The sequence below is a fragment of the Phyllostomus hastatus genome, unplaced genomic scaffold (assembly GCF_019186645.2).
Source record: "Phyllostomus hastatus isolate PE091 unplaced genomic scaffold, TTU_PhHast_1.1 phas_scaffold_28, whole genome shotgun sequence".
NCBI lineage: Eukaryota > Metazoa > Chordata > Mammalia > Chiroptera > Phyllostomidae > Phyllostomus > Phyllostomus hastatus.
The window spans coordinates 17,078,793-17,102,505 of record NW_025334022.1 but is presented as its reverse complement, the minus strand read 5'-3'; the positions used below and the strand labels follow the sequence as shown (position 1 = coordinate 17,102,505).

Genomic DNA, 23,713 nt, shown 5'->3' with positions numbered 1-23,713 from the left:
CTGCTTATGCATGCTAGATTGTAAGTGCATGAAAGATTTGATCTGCTCATTTTTTTTTGTCTGGGCTGCCTATTTAGCAGGCTGGTATGGTAGGGACTCACATGATCTGGGACCTGCCATTCCAAGGACTGTCTTAATGAATTAGAAAGAGCCAGTTGCTTTGGTTCTTTTTGAGCTTACTGTGCATATCTCCACATAGCCATTGAAGGTTGGGGGAAAGCATTTGTTTGAACAAAGAGTGAATAATGGTCTTTAATGTTTTAGATGCTTCTTAGAAATGCAACTAAGTATTCATCCTATAAGACTTCTTTCTGCCTCCTTCCTAAAGAAACCACTCTGCTTCCCTGGGAATCAATTTTATGTGAATATGAGACTTTCTTGAGATGAATTTTATGTCAGTAGTAAGCTTACTATATTGGAATGACTGCTGCACACTAGCTCTTCAAGAAAAGAAATTCAGGTAAACTGTAATGCAAACTCCAGTCAGCTCTACTGCTGCAGACAGAGGGAAAAATGAGCTCTCATTGCCCGAACAAGTTTCTGTTGCAGAGGTTAGACTTTTATTAAATTGAGGTCATTTAAAATTAACAGGAGATATTTGAAATAACCAATTAGACCAGTTTTTTAAAATGATTCACCAGTTCTTTTTCTTTAAATATTTTATTTATTTATTTTGTAGGGAGAGGGGAAGGAAGAGGGAGAGAGAGGGAGAGAAACATCTATGTGTCATTGCCTTGTGTTTGCCCCAAACTTGGGATGTGGCCTGCCAACCAGGCATGTGTCCTGACTGGGAGATGAACCAGGATCCTTTTGGTTCACATCCGAGAACTCAATCCACTGAGCCACATCAGCCAGGACTTGACCAGTTTTTTATCTTCTCACAAACCCTGTGGAAGCATTTTTTGTAAGAGAGTGCAACATCAAGTTTAACTTGAAAATGTTTCAGTATTTCTATGATACATATTGTTTCACCAATTTAAGTTCAAGGGCAAAATTTCAGTGCTCTCCATTTCTTTCTCCTTATCTTGCAGCGATCTTTCTCTAACATCTCTAACTATGGTCCCACTTTTCATTTATGTCTCTTAAAGTTGTCCAGCTTATTTTTTAAGGATTTTATTTATTTATTTTTTAGAGAGGGAAGGGAGGAAGATAGATAGATAGAGAGAGAAACATCAATGTGTGGTTGCTGGGGGTCATGGCCTGCAACCCAAGCATGTGCCCTAACTGGGAATCGAACCTGCGACACTTTGGTTCACAGCCCAAGCTCAATCCACTGAGCTACGCCAGCCAGGGCAAGGTTGCCCAGCTTCCTAATGTAATGGACATCTTCATATCTTAATAAAATAAAAATTAAATTATATGCATTACTGGGTAAGCATGACATGACTTTTGCTAGCATATGTAAGGTGTGAAAACCTGGGGGAAAATACTATTCAACTTAAGTTTCACTTGAGTACATTGCAGTGCACTGGAAATGAGTTCAGTCTTAATGGCACTTAAAAAGGTAGAATCAGAGAAAGGTGGAGATCACCAATTTGAACCTAATTAAAAAGACTTGACAAAAACATGAGGAAGCCAGATGGTAAAGTCAATTTATTAGTACTGTGCCAGTCCAGGGATAGAATATGTTTAACAGCTGACATCCTGCAAAGATAGACTGATAATATCAACATTAAAACCAAAGGGATTTTATTAAAAGTGTTACACATTACTCTTTAAACTCTTTCACATTTGTGTATCTAAGTGGAAACAAAAAATTAAATTCTCGATTTTAGCCAAATTCTAAATTTCTACAAGAGCTTCAAGTATTTGTTTACTATTAAATGTCTCCAAAACTACTTTGAAAACTAAATACTAACATCATTATAATATAATAGCACATAGTGGAATGGAAATGCAGTAAACAAAATGGTTATCATTCCTTGAGAAAATTGTTCTTTAATTGTAGAAGTTGAAGAATTGATAACTTGAAAACAACACTTGACCTAGAGCACTTAAATATATAGTATCTAAATTCAGGCAACTTTTGGTTACTCCAAATTCAAACATTTAGATATTGGAAATTTCATCTTGATTATACAATATTAGATGGGCCTACCTTTAATATTTTTATTGCAATGAATTTAGACAACATCAGTGCATAAGCTAAAATAGTTAAATCAGAAAAATTTTAATCCAGATCATTTTCTGTTATTAGTATTATATTGCAGTGAAAGATGAGTATATATCCCAATAAATACTCAATTAAGGGCTGATATGTATCCCAGTAAGTACTCCCAAATACTCAAATAAGCATCTATCTATATGTGTTTAGTGATATTAAAAACTTAAATGGAATTTGGAACTGGGTGAGCTATATTTTGAAATGCTTTAATAGAAAAAAGGAGGAGGGTTTAAAAAGTGTCAGGCACCTATCAGGGGATAAATAGAAGGAGAACAGGGTATGTGTATAAAAGAGTGAGGAAAAAGTAAGACTGTCACCATTGCCTAATTTTGCCACCAGAAAATAACTTTTGGAACATTAACTCCTTCATTTCCTTTGTTCCTCTGTGATGTAACTGAATAATTTATAGGTAACTAAGGCTTCCACAATACCAGAAAATAATGAATAGATCTGCCTTTATCCAGTGAAAAACAAACAGTAATGCCTTAGATTTATAGTCTTCCTTTTCCAAAGAGCTCAAGGGGAAGACATTTCGTAGCCCAATTCATCTCCAATACTGAATCACCTTTAACAAGAAATTTAGGTACTGCCAGGTACAAGGCTAACGAGGATTGTTGAATCCAAGGTTTTATAAAATAGTATGCTAGCTTTCTGCCTCCAAAATATGTGAAGTGTCAATTCACATATTTTGTTCATTTTCAAATTTTTCAAAGGGAATCAATACCACAGCCTCTGAAATTTTCATAAATTCTGTCAAGGCAATTTGTTTCATGGACCATTGTTAAACACAGTATTTGTCACCGTAGCATTCACAGAGTTACATAAATAACCTTTTGAAGCTACTCTACACCTGAGGCATAAAAATGGCAGACCAAAATACTTATTAGAATGTTCTTCATTGATGCTGTGGAAAAGGAGGCTTTATTATTTTTTTTTGTTGTTGTTGGTAGTCACTACCTTGGCATTGTCTTCTCACTCCATTTGGTTTTCTGGTGGTCTATCTGGCTCTCAGTTTTCCAATTCTTCTTTCTAGTGCATCCTTGGATTGCATTTATATAATATTTAGATTTTTATTTGAATTTGCACATTTGACAATATGTTCACTAAAAACATTCCCCCAAATACCTAATAATACAATTTTGATTAAATAGTTTATTTATTTATTTTTAGAGAGGGGAAGGGAGAGAAGGAGAAAGAAAGGAGGAGAAACATCAATGTTTGGTTGCCTCTCAAGTGCCTCCAACTGGAGATGTGGCCCACAAACCAGGAGTGCATCCTGACTGGGAATCGAATCAGTGACCCTTTGGTTTGGAGTGTGCCACTCAATACACTGAGCCACAACAGCCAGGGCCAATAATACAATTTTGACTAAACACATGGTTATACATACAAAGACTAAATAAAATGTTATGCAGCCATTGTTTGTTTTTTTAAATCAACTGTAGTGAATCATAATTTACACACAACAAACTGCACCCATTAAAATTGCACAGTTTGATGAATTTTGACAATTCTATACACCCATGAAACTATTACTAAAACTGAGATACATACCATTTTCATCACTACCAAAAGATTTCTTATGCCACATTGCAATTCTTCCCCTATTCTGTATGCCCCAGACAACCAATATCTGCTTTCAGTCCCTCTAGATTAGTTTTAATTTTTATATTTTCATACAAATAGGAAACTATAGTATGTACTCTTTTTGACTAACTTCTTTCATTTAGCATTATTATTTTCTAATTCATTCATTTTGTTGTGTATTAGTTCATTCCTTTTATTGCTGACAGGTATTCTATTATATGAATATAGTATTTCTTGTTTGTTGACTTGTTGAAGGACATTTGGGTTGTTTCAAATTTGGGGCTATTAGAAATTAAGTTGCAAGCCCTGGCTGGCGTAGCTCAGTGGATTGAGCTCGGGCTGCGAACCAAAGTGTCGCAGGTTCAATTCCCAGCCAGGGTACATGCCTGGGTTGCAGGCCATAACCCCCAGCAACCGCACAATAATGTTTCTCTCTCTTTCTCTATCTCCCTCCCTCCCTTCTCTAAAAATAAATAAATAAAATCTTAAAAAAAGAAATTAAGTTGCTATTAACATTTATGTACAGGTTTTTCTATGTATATGCTTTCATTTTTCCTAGGTAAATACTTAGGACTGAAATGGCTGAGATTTATAATGCACATATGTGTATATTTTTAAGAAACTGTCAAACTGTTTTCCAAAAAATATATACTATTTTACATTCTCTCTAATAATGTACTAAAAAGCCAGTTGCTGTCTATAATTGCAAAATCTTGGGTTTTTTAAAATTTTAGTTATTTTTAATGTTTTTATTTGGTATAACATTATGTTTTTAATTTTCACTTCACTGATGACTGATATCTTCAGTAATCTATTCATGTACTTATTGCCCATTTTTGTATTTTGTGAAGTGTCAGTTCACATATTTTGTTCATTTCTAAATTTTTCAGAGGGGATCATTTTATTATTGATCTTTAAAAACTCAATAGATTTGGTGGGATCCAAGATGGCAAAATAGTAAGTGGAAGCTACACTAACCTCATCCTAGTACAACATTGGAATTACAACTAAATTGTAGAGAAATCATGATGAATAACCAACTAAATGCTAGTTGGAGAGAAACTTTATAACAAAGGACAGACAGAAAAAAAGCACTTCACCACAATGACATTGGTAGGGAGTGTGGAGAAGGCACAAGAGGGCTGGCTGCTCTCCCAAGGATATCTGGCAGCTGAAGGTCTGGAGGAATATTTCAGCTGCCAGGGTTTCCCTCTGAGAAGTATGTAGCTTAAACCCCAAGTAGGGCTCCACATCCACAGCGACAGAGGCCAAAAGAAACCCAGAAAACATCCAGCTGTGAAAAGCAGAAGTGTTTCTGTCTGCCAGGGAGAGAAAACTGAAGAAGCAGAGAGCCTCTTAAAAGGCCAATATGCAATATGTTGTTTGTATTCACTGACCCTGGGTTCTGGCAGAAGGAGGGCAGAGTGGACTAAAGATGCTTGAGGGGAATCTGGGGTTGGTGGTTCTGGGGAGAGAACTGAAGTAACAGCTGCCAGGATCCTGGTGCTGAGTCATTCCTCATACTGTTGAAGCCTTCTTTCTCAGGCAGAACACTCTTCTTCATGTGGCATCAGCCTAAAAGGAAGCAATAGCTCCATCCATAGAAATTACTCTGTCCCATCCTGTGATGCTTAGGCCAGGCTGCTGATTCAGCTTTAGGCTACATTACTGATCAGTTTAACAACTAAGGCAGAAAATACAATAAGCAGCCAAAATGGGAAGACAAAGAAAGAGACCCCAAATGAAACAAAAGAAGTCTCCATAAAAGAAGTAGATGAAATAGAGGCAATCAATTTATCAGATAGAGAGTTTAGAATAATGAGTCTAATGATACTCAACAGCATGAATAAAGATGTAAAACCATTAAAAAAGAACCAGTAAGAAATAAAGAATGCAATATCTAAAATAAATAATACCTTGGAAGGAATAAACAGATTAGATGAAGTGGAAGATCAAATCAGTGTTTTGGAAAGCAACGTTGAAAAAAGCACCCAGTCAGAGCAGCAAAAGTAACAAAGAATTTCTTTTTAAATGAGGATAGCTTAAGAAATATTTTGGACAACATGAAGCTTAAAAACATCTGCATCATGAGAACACCAGAAGCAGAAGAGAATAAGCAAGGTATCAAGTATCCATTTGAAGAAATAATGACTGAAAACTTCATTAATCAGGTGAAGGAAAAAGCCACACAAGTCCAGAAAGCTCAGAGAGTCCCAAACAATTTGGACCCAAAGAAGCCTTCATCAAGACACATCAAAAATAAAATGACATGGCTTAAAGACAAAGAGAGGACCCTAAAAGCTATAAGAAAAAAGCAAGAAGTTATATACAAGGGAGCACCAATTAGACTGCCATCTCATTTTTTCAGCAGAAACATTTCAGGACAGAAGAGACTGGTGTGAAATATTCAAGGTGATGAAAATTAAGGACCTACAACCAAGGTTACTTTACCCAGCAAGGCTATCATTTAAAATTAAAGGAGAAATAAGGAGATTCCCAGACAAGAAAGAGCAAAAGAAGCTTGTTAATACCAAACTAGTACTGCAACAAATGTTAAAAATCTTGCTTTATGAAGAAGAAAAAAAGAAAATAAAATAGAGGAAAATATAGTGTAAAAATAAAATGGTACTAAATATGTATATCCAAAAATCACCTTAAATGTAAATGGCTTAACTGCACCAACCAGGAGACATTGGGCAGCTGAATGGGTAAGAAAATAAGACCCATATATATGCTGCCTTCAAGAGATCCATCTCAGACTGAAAGGTATACACAGACTAAAAGAAAAAGTATGGAAAAAGGTATTTCATGCAAATGGTAAGGAATAAATGTTGGGGTAGCAGTACTTATATCTGAAAAAATAGACTGTAAAACAAAGGCTATAATAAGAGACAAAGTAGGATACTGCATATTGATAAAGGGAACGATCCAACAAGAGGATATAACCCTAGTAAACATTCATGCACCCAAAATTGGAGTACCTAAACATGTGAAGCAAATCTAGATGGACATGAAAGGATATATCAAAAGAAATACATTCAAGCCCTGGCTGGTGTAGCTCAGTGGATTGAGCGCGGGCTGGGAACCAAAGTGTCCCAGGTTCGATTCCCAGACAGGGTACATTCCTGGGTTGCAGGCCATAACCCCCAGCAACCGCACATTGATGTCTCTCTCTCTCTCTCTCTCTCTCTCTCTCTCTCTCTCTCTCTCTCCCTCCCTTCCCTCCCTAACAATAAAGAAAGAAAGAAAGAAAGAAAGAAAGAAAGAAGTTCAACTCCTAAAAAAAAAAAAGAAATACATTCATAGCTGGAAATTTTAACAATCCATTGACGTCAATGGATAGATCTTCCAGACAGAAAATCAACAAGGACATAGTGGCCTTAAACGATTGAATAGATCAAAAGGATTTAACTGATATCTTCAGAACAGTTCATCCCAAAACATTTCAAGTGCACATGGAATGTTTTCAAGGATAGACCAAATGTTAGGACACAGAACAAGTCTCAATGAATTTAGGAAGATTCAAACCTTATCAAGCATTATATCTGACCACAATGCTATGTAACTTGAATTTAATCATGAGAACACTGAAACACATGCAAAGCTAAATAACAAGTTATTAAACACTGAATGGGTAAAGAATGAGAACAGAGAAGAAATAAAAAATATTTTGAAACAAAAATGAGGACACAACAATAAAAAACTGGTTGGACTTTAGGAAGGCAATCCTAAGAGAAATATTGATTGCATTACAGACTCATGCCAAAAAAAAAAAGAAAGAAAGAAAAAAAGGGAGGAAGGGAGGAAGGGAAAAGAAAAAGAAAAAAACTCAATAAACATTCTAACTTCATATTTTAAAAGAACCCGAAGGAAAAAAAAACACAACAAACAAAGCCCAAAGTGAGTAGAAGGAAGGAAATAAAAAAGATCAAAGCAGCCCTGGCTGGTGTGGCTCAGTGGATTGAGCATCAGCCTGCACACCAAAGGGTTGCTGGTTCAATTCCCAGTTAGGGTACATGCCTGGGTTGCAGGCCAGGTTCCCTGGTATGGGGCATGCAAGAGGCAACCACGCATTGATGTTTTTGTCCCTCCCTTTTCCTCTAACATTAAGTAAAATCTTTTCAAAAATGAAATCAGAGCAGATATAAATGAAATAGAATCAAATCTAAATAAAATTATACAAAAAGTCAATGGATCCAAGAGCTGCTTCTTTGTAAAGATAAACAAGATTGAAAAATCTTTAACCAGTTTCATCAAGAAAAAAAGAAATAGGATCCAAATAAAAAAAATCACAAATGAAAGAGGAGAAATTACAACTAACACCAAAGAAACATAAAGGAATATAAGAAAATATTATGAACAACTAAATGCCAAGAGACTGGACAAAATGGATAAAATGAATCATTTCCTAAAAGCATACAGTCTTTCAAAATTAAATCAGGAAGAATCAGAGAATCTGAATAGATAGTCATACCTAGTGAAATTGGAACAGTAATAAAAAAACTCCCATCAAACAAAAGCCCTGGACTGGATGACTTCACAGGTGAATTTTACCAAACATTCCAAGAAAAACTAACACCTCCTCTTCTTAAACTATTCCATAAAATTCAAGAGGAAGGAAGGCTCCCAAACTCACTTTAAGAGGCCAGCATTATCCTACTTCCAAAACCAGATAAAGACACTATAATGAAAGAAAATTACAGGCCAATAACCCTGATGAACATAAACACTAAAATCCTTTACAAAATACTAGCAAACCCTATGTACCAATACAGGAAAAAGATCATACACCATGATCAAGTGGGATTTATTCTGAGAATGCAAGCATGATAGAACATTCGCAAATCAATAAATGTGATTAAGCCCTGGCTGGTGTGGCTCAGTAGATTGAGTGCTGGCCTGAGAACCAAAGGGTCACCAGTCAGGGCACATGCCTGGGTTGTGGGCCAGGTCCCCAGTAGGGTGTGCATGAGAGGCAACCACACATTCATATTCCTCTCTTTGTCTTTCTCCCTCCCTTCCTCTCTCTCTAAAAATAAATAAATAAAATATTTAAAAAAATAAATATGATTCACCACATAAACAAAATGAAGGATAAAAAACACACGTTCATATCAGTAAATGCAGAAAAAGCATTTGATAAAATCCAGCACATGTTTATGATAAAAACTCTCAGTAAAGTGGGAATAGAGGGAACGTATGTAAACATAATAAAGGCCATATATGACAAACCCACTGCCAGAATCATAAAAAGTGGGCAAAAACTAAAAGCATTTCCATTAAGATGGCAAACCAGACAAGAACATCTGCTTTCATTTCTATTATTAATTTTTAAAATATAATTTATTGATTATGCTATTACAGTTGTCCCATTTTTCCTCCCCTTTATTCCCCTCTGCCCTGATTCCCTCCCCCCACCATAAGTCATGTCCATGGTTCGTACATACAAATTCTTTGGCTTCTCCATTTTTCATACAATTCTTAATCTCCCCCTGTCTATTTTATACCTACCATTTATGCATATTATTCCCTGCACTTTTCCCCCTATTCTCCCCACTTCCTCTTTCTGCTGATAACGGTCCATGTGATCTCTATTTGTGTGAATCTACTCCTGTTCTATTTGTTTGCTTATTTCATTTCGTTTTGTTTTTGAATTTTTAGGTTTGGTTGTTGATAGTTGTGAGTTTGTTGTCATTTAATTGCTCATATTTTTATGTTCTTTCAACACAGTACTGGGAGGCCTAGCTAGAGAAATCAGACACAAATAAAAGGCACCCAAATTGTAAAGCAAGAAGTAAAAGTATCTTTATCTGCAGATGACATGATACTGTACACAGAGAACCCTGAATATTCCACCAAGAAACTACTAGAACTGATAAATGAATTCAGCAAAGTGGAGGATAAAACATTAATATACAAAAATCAGTTGCATTTTATATGTCAATAAAGAACTAACAGAAATAGAATTATGAAAACAATTCTATTCATAATTGCTACAAAAAGAATAAAGTACCTAAGAAGAAATCCAAAAAAGGATGTAAAGAAACTGTCTTCAGAAAATTAGAAGACACTGATGAAGAAATAACAGAAGATGCTAACAAGTAGAAGAAAATACTGTGTTCATGGATAGAAGGAAATAACATCATTAAAATGTCCATACTACCCAAAGTAATCTATAGATTCACCACAATTCCTACAAAGATACCAATGATGTATTTCAGAGACCTAGAACAAATATTTAAAAATTTTGTGTGGAACCACACAGAATCCCCAAATAGCAACAATGATCCTCAAAAGAAAGAACAAAGTTGGAGGAATCATGCTACCTACTATCAAATTATAAGGCCACAGTAATCAAAGCAGCATGGCCCTGGCATAAAAACAGACACATAGATCAATGGAACAGAATAGAGAGCCCTGAAATAATCTGACACCTAAATTAATTGATATTTGGCAGAGGAATCAAAAACATACAATGTGCTAAAGATTATTTATTCAATAAATGGTGTTGGGGATATTGGACAGATACATGTAAAGAAATGAAACTAGACCAGCTTCTTACACCACACACAAGAATAAATTCAAAATGGACCAAAGACTTAAATGTTAAACTCAAAACTATAAATATCATAGGAGAAGACATAGGCAGTAAAATATTGGACATTGCTCAGAGCAATATTGTTTCTGATGTATCTTCTCAGGCAAGGGAAACAAAAGAAAAAATAAGTAAATGGGAGTTCATCAAACTGAAATGTTTTTTTTTTCACAGCAAAAGAAACCATCAACAAAATAATAATACAACCCACAGAATGGGAGAACATATTCACAGATATATCTGATAAGGTGTTAATATCCAAAATTTATAAAGTATCTACAAATCTCAGCATCAAAAAAACCTCTCAATTTGAAAAATGGGCAAAGGATCTGAATTGACACTTCTTCAAAGAGGATACAGAGATTGCCAATAGACATATGAAAAGATGTCCAAACTCACTAATCATAAGAGAAATACAAAATAAAACCACAATGAGATAACTCTCCTCACACCTGTCAGAATGGTTATCAATAAATCAATAAACAACTGTTGGTGAGGATGTGGAGAAAGGGGAACCCTTTTGCAGTGTTAGTCAGAATGTGGATTGGTGCAGCCACTATGAAAAGCAGTATGGAGAGACCTCAGAAAATTAAAAATGGATCTGCCTTGTGACCCTGAAATCCCACATCTGGGAATACATACAAAGGAACCCAAAACACTAATTTGATAGGATGTGAGCACCCCTATGTTCATTGCAACATTATTTACAATCACCAAGATATGGAAGCAGCCCAAGCGTCCATCAATAGATGAGTGGGTAAAACAACTATGAGATATTTACGGAATGGAATACTACTTGGCCATACAAATTTTTTACCATTTGTGTCAGCATGGATAGACCTGGAGAACATTATGTAAGTGAAATAAGCTAGTCAGAGAAAGACAATCACCACATCATTTCACTCGTATGTGGGATCTAATAAACAAACTGAACTAACAAGGAGATTTGGAATAGATTCATAGATGGAGAGTAGGATGACAGCTAGTGGGGTGGGGGCTTGGGGATGGGGGATTGAGTAAAATGTAAAATGACTTATGGACACAGGTAACAGTGTGGTGATTGCTGGAGGAAAGGGATATAAGAAGACTAAATGGTAATGGAAAACACAATAAATATTCAAAGAAAAAATAAGTGTTTCTATCATCTGAATACATGTCCTTGTCAGATGTAAGTGCAGCAAGATATTTTTTCCCAGTTTGTGACTTGTATTTTTATCTTTTTACCAGGGTCTTTTGAACAGCAAAACTTTTTGCTTGATAAAGTCTACTTTGATAATTTAGTTTCTTTCATGGTTGTTGATTTCTGTGACACTTGAAAAAAATGTACCTATCCCAAAGTCATACATTTTCTTCCCTGTTTCTTTATAAAACTTTTCACTTTAACTTTTTCTAAATATTTTATTTATTTATTTTTAGGGAGGGGGAGGGAGGGAGAAAGAGGGAGAGAAACATCAATGTGTAGTTGCCTTTCATGTGTCCTGTACTGGGGATCTGGCCTGCAACCCATGCATGTGCCCTAACTGGGAATTGAGCCAGTGACTCTTTGGTTCACCAGCTGGAGCTCAATCCCCTGAATCACACCAGCCAGGACTCACTTTCAGTTTTTATATTAAAGTCTATGTCTATTTTGAATGAATATATGTCTACAGATTTAGGTTAGGGTCAACATTATTTATTTTTCCATATATCCAGTTTCAACACTATTTATTTAGAAGACTTTTCTTTCTCCACTGAATTGCCTCAACAATTTTGTTGAAAAATATTTTGATCATCTATTTGGGCTTATTCTGGACTATTATTTTTCCTTTAGTAAATATGTATTTCTATTCTTTGTTCCATATTACACTCAATTACTATTGCTTTAGAGCCAGTCTTGAAATTGGATAGGTTTACAACATTTTTTTTTTGCTCTGGCTGGTGTGGCTCAGTGATTTGAGCACTGGACTACAAACCAAAGTGTCTCTGGTTTGATTCCCAGTCAGGGCATATGCCTTGGTTGTGGAAAAGGTCCCCAGCAGGAGGTATACAAGGGACAACTACACATTGATCTCTCTCTCTCTCTCTCTCTCTCTCCCCTTCTCTAAAAATAAATAAAAAATATTTTTAAAATAACAACATTTTTTTTCTTTTAAAAATTACTTTAACAATTCTAGGTCACTTGTATTTCAATAAACATTTGGAATCAATTAAAAAAAATTCTACACAAAAATTCCTGTTGGAATTTTGATTTGGACTGCCTTTAATTTCTGTCAGCAATGTTTTATAGCTTTCCTTGACAAAACTTTTCCTGATTTTTTAAAATTATCAAATAACTTTTAAAACGTTATTTTCCTCTCATTTTCTGGTATATAAAAATATAATTGACTTTTGAATATTTACTTTGTATCCTGTGACCTTGCTAGATTCATTAGTTAGTTCTATTATTTTTTTTGTAAATTCTGTAGGATTTTCTACATAAATAATCATCTGGAAATAGAGACCATTTCACTTATTCCTTTCAAATGTTAATGTCTTCTATTTGTTTTTCTTCCCTTATTGCAATAGCTAAGACTATCAGGATAACACTTAGCTGAAAGTGTTTAATGTTTCTCCATTAAGTATTTTGTTTAGTTCTTTTTTGTTGTTGTTGCCAGTGCCTGTCCTCAAGGAGCCCACAGATTGGTGATAGGTGATTTTGAACAACATTGTTTTCATCAACACTTTAACTTCAACCATTGCAATCCCCACCATTAATCACAGCACCCACTGACCCCAACCAGGGGAGGAAATCTGTTTCTCTCCCTACCCTGCCCTTTTTATTCTCCCTTTTCTACTACTCCACATAAAAGCTTCTTCAAAGGGATGGCTAGATCACTCATGTTTAAAACCAAAATTATAAACCAGATAAATAAAAACTTTAAGAATAAAGCTAAAAACACAAGAATCAGAAAAGTATCCCAGATCACTGAATTATATTAAGATAGCCAAAGCAAGCAAACTCGTAGACAAAGACAACAGTATGATGGTTGCCAGAGGGGAAGAGAGTTCAGGGTAGATCAAGAGTGTAAAATGGGACAAATATATGGTGAGAGAAGGAAACTGCAATATTGGTGGTGAGCACACAGCTCAATATACTGATGATGTATTATAGAATTGTACACTTCATGGTTTTTTTTTTGTCATTTAACAGCTGGTATTAGTCAGATTGAGGAACACTTTTCTATTATTTTTTTGTGAGTGTATTTCTTTTTATTTTAAAGCATGAGTGGTTTTCTACGTCTATTAAATAATATATTTTTCTCCTTTTTCAGTTAAGGTGATGAATTATATTGATTTATTTTTTAATGCATTCCTGAGATAAAAGTAACTTAGTTATTGTGTTACCTTTTGGTAAGATTTGGTTTATTAATATTTTATTAAGAATTTTTGCATCTATTTTCATGACAGGTATTGGTTTTTGTCATGTTTTGATATCAAAGTAATGTTGGCTTCATTAAACCATTTGGCAGGGGATACCTCATTCTCTATGTTGTGAAATTTATCTTTTTTATGTTGTCAAATGTGATACGTTGTATTTTCAAGAAAACCGTATGATCTCACCTTTAACTGGAACATAATCAACAAAAGAGAAAAGCAAGCAAAATATAACCATAGACATTGAAATTAAGAACAATCTAACAAGAGCCAGAAGGGAAGGGGGAGGGGACAGTGGGGAGAAGAGTTTTCAGGAACTACTATAAAGGACACATGAACAAAACCAAGGAGAAGGGTGGAAGGAAGGGAGGGAGGTGGGTTTGGCTGGGGTGGGGGGGGATGGTGGGGAGAAAATGCAGACAACTGTAATTGAACAACAACAAAATAATTTAAAAATACATAAATGTCCAGGATGGGCATTATAGCAACATATTCCTCTGAACAGTGCTTCAAGACCATAGCTGCAAGTGCACAGTAAAAGAATTGAATAGAAAGAAAAATAATTTTTCAATTTAAAGTAAGCTATTGAAACTGTTAAAATAAAAGATATTTAAATTATTCTTTAAATTAACTTATTAATGTCTATTGGACATAATTTGATAACCTCTTTTTAATTCCTGATAATGATTTATATATTCTCTCATTTTTCTCAATCAACCCAGCTAGGACTCTATCAATTGTGTTGATATTTTCAGAGAACCAGCTTTTGGCTTCATTAATTATCTGTGTTATCTGTTATGTTTATTCCTTCTCTCATGTTTATATTATTCCTTTGACATACTTTTGGTTTATGTTCTTATATTTTTAGGTTCTTGAGGTGGGAATTTAGGTAATTAATATTAATTCTTTTTTTCTGATTTTCCAAAAAAACATTTAAAACTTTAAGTTTTTCAAATATTTCATGCCAATCTCTTCTGGCTTGCAGTGGTTCTGTTGATAAATCAGCTGATAGGCTTATCGGAGCTCCCTTGTATGTACGTATACAATGGAATAAAGACAGTTTCCTCAAAATATGGTGTTGGGAGACCCAGACTGGTACATGCAAAAAAAATGAAACTAGACTACCAACTTAAACCATACAACAGAAGAAACTCAAAATGGATAAAAGACTTAAATAAAAGCCATGACACCATAAAAGTGCCTGAGGAAAATATATACAGGAAAATTTCAGATATCCCACATAGCAATATCTTCACTGATATGTCCCCTAAAGCAAGGGACATAAAGGAAAGAATAAACAAATGGAATCTTATCAAATTAAAAAGCCTCTGCATGACTAAAGAAAACAGCATTAAAATGAATAGAGTACCAATATATGGGAAAACATATTTGCCAATGATACCTCGGACAAGGGTTTGATCTCCAAAATATATAAAGAACTCACATAACTTCACTCTACGAAGACAAACAACCCAATTAAAAAATGGGCAAAACACTTGAACAGACACTTCTACAAGAAGGACACACAGAGGTCCCAGAGACATATGAAAAGATGCTCAGCATCACTAACCATCGGAGAGATGCAAATGAAAACCACAATGAGATACCAATTCACACTGGTGAGAATAGCCATCATTAATAAATCAGCAAACAAGTGCTGGAGAGGCTGCATAGGAAAGGAAACCCTAGCATATTGTTGGTGGGAATGCAGACAGGTGCAGCTGCTGCAGAAAACTGTATGGAATTTCTTCAAAAACTAAAAATGGAACTGCTTTTTTACCCAGTGATTCTGTTGCTGGGAATATACCCTAATAATCCCAAGTCACCAATTCAAAAGAACTTATGCACCCCTACATTCATAGTGGTGCTATTTTCGATAGCTAAGTGAGAGACAGTCTAAGTGCCTGACAGCCTAAGTGTCCATCAGTAAATGCATGGATCAAAAAAATCTATGGTACATTTATACAGTGGAATACTACACAGCAGAAAGAAAAGAAACTCCTACCTTTTGTATCAGCATGGATGAAACTGTAGGCTATTATGGTAAGTGAAATAAGCCATTTGGTGAAAGACAAATACCATATGATGTCACCTATAAGTGGAATGTAATGGACAAAATAAACCAATGAACAAAATAGAACCACAGGCATAGATACAGTAGAGCAGACTGAAAGTGACTTGAGGAGAGTGAAGAGGGAGACAATGGAGGAAAGAAGGAGAAGGGGCTAGACAAAGAACATTTATGAATCACCCACTGACATGGACAACATGTGGGATTTCATTGTGAAAATGGAGGGTGAAATGGTTGGAGGAGGGAAAAAGTGAGATACTTGTAATAGAATAACAATTAAAAATGATAAATATTTTCAAACAGAAAAAATAAAACTATAAGTTTCCTTCTAAGCACAATATTTTGACGTTTTATTTTATTTTTATTATAATTCTATTAGAATTTCTTCTTTGGCTCCTGGATTATTTAGAAGCATCTTGATTAAGATCCAAATATTTGAGGATTGCTTAGATTCCTATTGTTATTAGTTTTTATTTATTTTTTAATTTTAATCATTGTTCAAGTACAGTTTTCTGCCTTTTACTCCCATTCCAGCCCACCCACCCATCCCTCCCCACCTCCCTCCCATTACCACCCCCCCACTAGTTTTTGTCCATGTGTCCTTCATAATGTTCCTGTAAACTCTTCCCATTCTCCCATGAAATTCCCTCCTCTCTCGCCTCTGGTCATTGTCAGCCTGTTCTCTATTTCAGTGTCTTTGACTATATTTTGCTTGTTTCTTTGCTTTGTTGTTTAGGTTCCTGTTAAAGGTGAGATCATATGGTATTTGTCTTTCACTGCCTGGCTTATTTCACTCAGCATAATGCTTTCCAGTTCCATCCATGCTGTTGCAAAGGGTAGGAGCTCCTTCTTTCTTTCTACTGCATAGAATTCCATTGTGTAAATGTACCATAGTTTTTATCCATTCATTTACTGATAGGCATCTAGGTTGCTTCCAACACTTAGGTATCATAAATTGTGCTGCTATGAATATTGGGGTGCATAAGTTCTTTTGGATTGGTGTTTCAGGGTTCTTAGGATATAATCCTAGCAGTGGAATTGCTGGGTCAAAAGGGAGATCCATTTTTAGTTTTCTGAGGCTGTTCCATACTTGTTCCATAGTGGTTGTACCAGTCTGCAGTCCCACCAATAGTGCACTAGGGTCCCCTTTTCTCCACAACCTCTTGAACACTTGTTGTTTGTTAGTTTTTACTGTAATTGTTTTGTGTGCTGTGTGATTTCAGTCCTTTTTGGACACACTGAAATCTGCTTTATGGACATACGTATGGTTTATCTTGGTGAATGTAGCATGTACACATGAAAAGTATATATATTCTGTTGCTATTGGGTGTCCTAGTCTATAAATACCAATTAAGTCAACCTGGTTGATATCATTGTTCAGCTCCTCTATGTTTAACCTGATTTTTGTGCAGATATTCTATTAATTACTGAAAGCAGGGTATTAAAATTTACTGTGATTTTGAAAATGTCTATTTTTCTCTTTAATTCTGTAGCTTCCTGTTTCATGGATTTGAAAGTTCTGTAATTAACTAATGTGCATTTACATCTTTCCTGACAAATTGATTGTTATCACTATAAATGTCCCACTCTACCTTAGTAATACTCTTTGTCTTAAGATTTCTTTTAGCTGGTATGAATATAGATACTATGTCTCTCTTATGTCACTGCTTGCAAATACAACATTTCAGTCTATTTTTCCATATATCTGTGTCATATTTAATATATATACATTATACACATAAAAATAAAGTATGTTCAAGACAGAGTTTTGAATTACAGTGTTTCTGATACTTTCTACCATTCCATTGTAGTGTCATGTATTATACTGGTATGGTTGTCTTTACATCTACTATTGTTTTTTGTTTCCTTTTATTTTTGTCTTTCTGTTTTCCCCATTATGCCCTCCTTTAGATTATTTGAATGTATTTTAGAATGTGATTTTATCTATTAACTTTTAACTGTATTTAATTTTTAGTAGTTGCTGTGGAGATTCCAGCATGCATTCTGAAATTGTGACAGCCTACTAAGAATTAGTATTTTACCACTTAACATAAAATATAGTAACTTACAACTACATGGGTCCATTTTCTACCCCTCCTCACCTTCTTTTATGCAATGTTTGTCATATGTATTACAACTACTTTCATTTCAACTCCATAAGATATTGTTTGCTTTAAATAGTTGTGTTTATTTTAAAGACATTGAATGATTTGTCATTTTTACTCAAATATTTACATTATTTTGAGTCTCTTCAGTCATTCCTAATGACCTAAGATTGTCTTTTCCACTTGAAGAACTTTCTTTGTCATTTCTTATAGTTTAGATTTGCTGGTGATTCATTCTCTTCATTTTCTTTTTGTCTAAAAACAAAATTTATTCTATGCCAGTTGCTTCCTTCAAACTCTGATTCCTCTCCCAAATCTGCATGTTTTTATCATTCTGTAAAAGGTAACAAAATACATAGAACAAAACTTTTCCTTTCTTAAACTGTTACAAACCCATATTGCTTATATATAAATATTATAATCTAAAGATGATCATTAATTAGGTGTGCAAGTTCAACAATATAGCCCTCTAACTGTTAAAAAAACACCAAAAAAAAAAAAACAAGACAAGTTTATCCAAGAGTGGAGTGTCCTCCTGTGTTGTTCATCCTCAATGATCACAGGATTTTGTCAGTAAAGGAGGAAACCCCTGTGTGCATGTGTGTATAAGAGTGCTTTAGCCTAAGTTTTCACACCTCAGAAAACATAAATATACAGAGAAGCATCCTTAATAGAATCAAATACAAATCAGTCCATTTGAGCTAATTTCAAATACAGAAAAAAGTATGGCACAGAATAAAAGCCACAACATGGTTTTCTTTAATTTTACAGACTAACATCACACATGCCAGCATGGAGTTTGTTATTCAGACTACACAGACGTCTCTCTTTAATTCAATCAGCCCTGCTCAAGCAAAAGACAGGAAATGATTTGATGGTAATGATGATTAAGCTTGCTCGGCACTCTGATACAAATGGAAAAAAAAATAAACCAGGGATGCTTCCACTGGTCCCAGTTCCAGAATATTCCCACTGAAACAGACACTCTCTTTTTAAAAGAACAGGAGCAGGAGGAAGGGTCTAGAAGATTTGGAGAAGTACAAATGCTTCAAGTTTTAGAATTTGCATGTGATTGTCAGTGGAGCTCCGACTAGAGGCCCTGTCCCACTCCACCTAGTCCTGACCAGGCCTTCACATGGCCTCAAACTCATCACTGTGCTGCTTGGTGTTGCCCTCTCAGATCTGCTGCAGGATTTTGTACTTGCCCCAGCCTTGCTGCATGTTCTCATTGTGGATGATGTTGTTGTGGTTCCTCTTGCTCTAGTCTCTATCACAGGACAGCTCACTTGATAGAGTGATCAGCTGCCACTGCACACACTAGTTCTTCTTGGCCTCTGTGATCTGCTTCTCTCCATTGTGGCCCTCCAGGATGTCCTTGATGAACAGCTTGGTGCTGTAGCCTGTGTACTCCATGCCCTCCTCCTTCATGTTCTCCTGGATGTGGTAGCCCACAGGCTCATATGCAGGGGAGGGGAGCGACAGGGGTGGGGATGCTGTCATCACCAGGTGCAGCTCTTCCCCAGTCTTCACTAGGTCATCTAGGCTTCCTTGGCCTGGTGCTGCCACTCCTGCTGCCACTCCTCAACCTCATCCTCCCTGCACCTGCATGCCTCCTACAAGAGGGCTATCTTGGTAGTGTACTCTGCAAGCTCTATAGCCAGCTGCTCCTAGCTCTTTATATGATCTGCTGCCTGCCTCTCCATCTCCTCCTCGGCATGCAGCATATGGCCAGGTGGTCAGCTTGGAGGCTCTCAGCCTCCTTGTGTGTGCACTTTTGCTCCTCCTCCAGTTGCAGGGCCCTCTGAAACTAGTCCTGGACCCTGAGCATCAGCTCCTCCTTCTGCCATATCATCTGCTCTTTCTCTCTCTCTCTGCAGTTTCTCTCCTCTTCTCATTTTCCAGCTGTTGCAGCTGCAGCTGCTTTTGGTGCTTCTCCTCTGGGGCCTGGGGCTTCATCTCCTACACCTCGATGGTGTCAGGCTTCCTACGGGGCAACTTCAGGTTGTGGTTCCTCTCACAAGCTACAAAATCTGCTTGTTGATTTTCAGGGGGGAGGAAAAGAATAAGTCAGTTGCCTTCTTGTTGATGGGCTTAATGACAAACTTTTTTTTGTTATTGAAAGAGATGTAAGTCGTGACACCACAAAAGTCCTAGAGGAAACATAGGCAGTAAAGTGTCATATATCTCATGAAGCAATATCTTCACCAATATATCTCCTAGGGCAAGGGATATAAAGGAAAGAATAAACAAATTAGAATACATCAAATTAAAAGGCTCCTGCATAGCTAAAAAAACATCAGCAAAATGTAAAGGAAACCAACTGCATGGGAAAACATATTTGCCAATGATATCTTGGACAAGGGTTTTATCTACAAATTATATAAAGAACTAAAATTATATAAAGAACTAAAAAAAAAAACCACACCAGGAAGTCAAACAGTCCAATTAAAAAATTTTCAAAGGACTTGAACAGACACTTCTCCAAGGAGGACATACAGAGGGCCCATAGATATATGAAAGGATGCTCAACATCACTAGCCATCAGAGAGTTGCAAATTAAAACCACAGTGAGATACCACTTCACAAGGTCAGAATGGCCATCATAAACCAGTCAGCAAACAACTGCTGCCAAGGATGTGGAGAAATGGGAACCTTGGTTCACTGTTGGTGGGAATGCAGACCGGTGCAGCCTCTATGAAAAACAGTATGGAATTTCCTTGAAAAAACTAAAGATGGAACTGTCTTTTAATCTAGTGATCCCACTGTTGCAATTATACCCCAAGAATTCTGAAACACCAATTCAAGAGACCCTATGCACCCCAATGTTCATAGCAGCACAATTTACAGCAGCCAAGTATTGGAAACAGCCTAAATGCCCATCAGTAAATGAGTGCATCAAAAAACTGTGGTGCATTTACACAATGGAATATTATGCAGCAGGATGAAAGAAGGAGCTCCTACCCTTTGTGACAGAATCGATGGAACTGGAGAGTATTATTCTAAGTGACAAAAGCCAGGTGGCAAAACACAAACACCATATGATCTCAGTCATAACAGGAACCTAATGAACAAAAGAAACAAATGAGCAAAATACAACTGGAGACATGTAAAGGAGAAACAAACTGACAGTGACCAGAGGGGATGAGGGAAAGGGATAATGGGGGATATAAAGGGAAGAGTCCAGCCAAGCAGCATGTATAAAAGGCCCATGGTAATGGACAACAGGGTGGGGATTGACTGAGGAGAGATGGGGCAGGCAAGAGCAATGGAGGAAAAACTGGGGCAACTATAATTGAAAAACAATTTAAAAAATAGAAAGATCTGAAAGATAGGGGAGTAAGATTTGACTCTGCTATTGGTGTTCTCCTTCTGACTTCTTTCTGGATCCATCTCAGGTTTTGTCACAGCTCCAGGTCCTATTGTCTTACTCTTGTTGGGGGGAAGGCTCTTGATGATTTTAAACCTGTCAAATTGGTTTTGCAGGTCATCTGAGATCCTGCAGGCAGAGGGGGACTGGGCTCCTTTTCTTCCCCCATGGACAAAGCTAAAGGAGGGTAGGATTGAGGGTGGGAGGTGGGGGTGGGTGAAGTGGGGGAGAGTGGTGGGAGGAAAATGGAGACAACTATAGTTGAACAACAATAAAAATAAAGTAAATTTTAAAAAGAAATGATAATGTTTTACTCTAAAAAAAAGTTTGTTCCTGATTTCACTTCATGGGAAAGCCCATCTTTGGGGTCAACTTATCATTTTTCTCTTAAGTATTTAGTCCAAAGACATCCACTCCAAGTGAAAGGTCTGTTCCTTTCTTATTTTTTTACCTCAAAATAATTGGTTCCATACATTTCCAGTTCCTTGACAATATTCATATACTCAGGCATAGCACTCACTCTCTTTGAGCATCTGGAGGTGCTTAGTGTGCCACACCTGGATCCAGTTCTCTCACTGGTTGTGGTGAGCTTGTGAGGGTCATGACTCACTGGGGGATCAGCGGCATGAAGCTGAGGTACTCGGACTTCTGCATTTCTTTGTTATAGTCTCCGAACTTTGGCTTGCACTGCTAAGAGCTGAGAAGCTCTGTGGTCTCAAGAGGGCAGTCAATCCCATTGTTAAGAAAGCCCTCTTTCATTTGGAGGAAGAAGAACTTCTGTGTGATGTCCTGGATGAGCTTCTCAGACACATCTTCAAGAAGAACTTGGCCCTGAACTTGAACTGGAAAGGAGTCTTCTTCCTTACCTCTTGGGCTGACACCTTCTTATCATATTTCAACTAGGTAGGGAAATCCTTTATTATCTACAAACTGGAGGCCAAAGTACCACACTCCCAGCATGCCAATAGTCTTAACCACCTGATCAAAAATCTATTTTCCTGTCATATTTGGTAGGATGGTGAACTCCAGCTCTGCATCCATGGTGGGAACTTGGACACTGGTTGGTTTCAGCATTTTCAGTTCCTGGTAGGTTTTTTTTTTTTTTTAATTCTCTGGAAACACAAGTCACCAGCAGTAGTTGAGAAGGCTTGGCTCTTGGGACCCATGGAGTCTACAGAGGACCACTTCACTCCTGAATGTCTGTGCATTGGCCTAATTTATAGTTTTTAATAATTGGAGGATAATTTTAAGAGTTTACTCACTTATATTGAAAGTAGAATCCCCATTAAGTTGTTTTTAAAAATACTTAAAACATGGAAAGTGTTTATGCAGTATTGGTAAATGAAAAATATAATCATGAACAGAATGTATTCCAGTTTTTGAAACAAAAAAATGTAGCTATACATTTGATGTATAAAAAGGAAAATAAAACATCTAAGCCCTAATAAGGATTATTACTTGGTGGTTGCATTGTGGCTGATTTTTGTTTTATTCTTTAAAACTTGTTATAAATTGTATTTTAAGAACTGCACATTTAGCCCTGGCTGGTGTGACCCAGGGGATTGGGTGTCAGCCTTTGAATCAAAGGGTTACTGGATTGAGTCCCAGTCAGGGGACATGCCTGGATTGTGGGCCAGGTTCCCAGTAGGGGGCATGTGAGAGGCAACCACACATTGATGTTTCTCTCCTTCTCTTTTACCATCCCTACCTCTAAAAATAAATAAATAAAATCTTTAAAAATAGCACATTTAATTTTATGATCAATAAATAATAATTGATTTAAAATGATGTTGGAAGGCAATGAATTAACTTTAGTATTTTAGAGGAAAAAAAGGTTATTATCTAGTCCAGGAAATCAGAGCATCTTTACATGGAGAATGTGGGATATGAAATGTTTCTAGAAGGTGACACTTTAAATAAATATTTGATGATATAGGTGAAATGGAAGGAATATTCCAATATTTTCTTGTTATAGAATTTTAGTTTTTGAATTCAAGAAGGTATATGCCAAGTTTCTCACTTTTTTGAGTTGCAATATGATTTTGTTACATTGGGTTTCATCCATAGGTTGATTCTGTTAGCAAGAGTAGCAGAGGGATAGGTTACTCATTGAGCCTTCAGTTTGGTTTCTATTTCTGGCTCAGCTGCTGGAACTGGGGAAGTAAAAAAGAGAAGAATGAAGTATTTGATAACTTTTCTTTATTTTTGTTTCTGTTGCTTTCTTTTAGTATCTTCCAACATTTTATTTTCCATCTAGAGAAATATTCTCAATCTGAGATAATCTCATAAACTTTCCTTATCAAACTTCATTAGATAATTATTTCTTATTTCTGATGTCATTTTCCATTATCATGATCTAATAAAAACCCCAATATTTTAAGAATAAAACATTGGATTTTCACTTGAAATTAAAAGTGAAATGTTTAAAACA

At 36.1% G+C, this 23,713-nt stretch overlaps 1 pseudogene; it reads right to left on the bottom strand.

Moving 5' to 3' along the window:
* Positions 1–19,046: 19,046 nt before the first annotated feature.
* On the bottom strand, positions 19,047–22,356 carry LOC123805191 (annotated as a pseudogene).
* Positions 22,357–23,713: the final 1,357 nt, after the last annotated feature.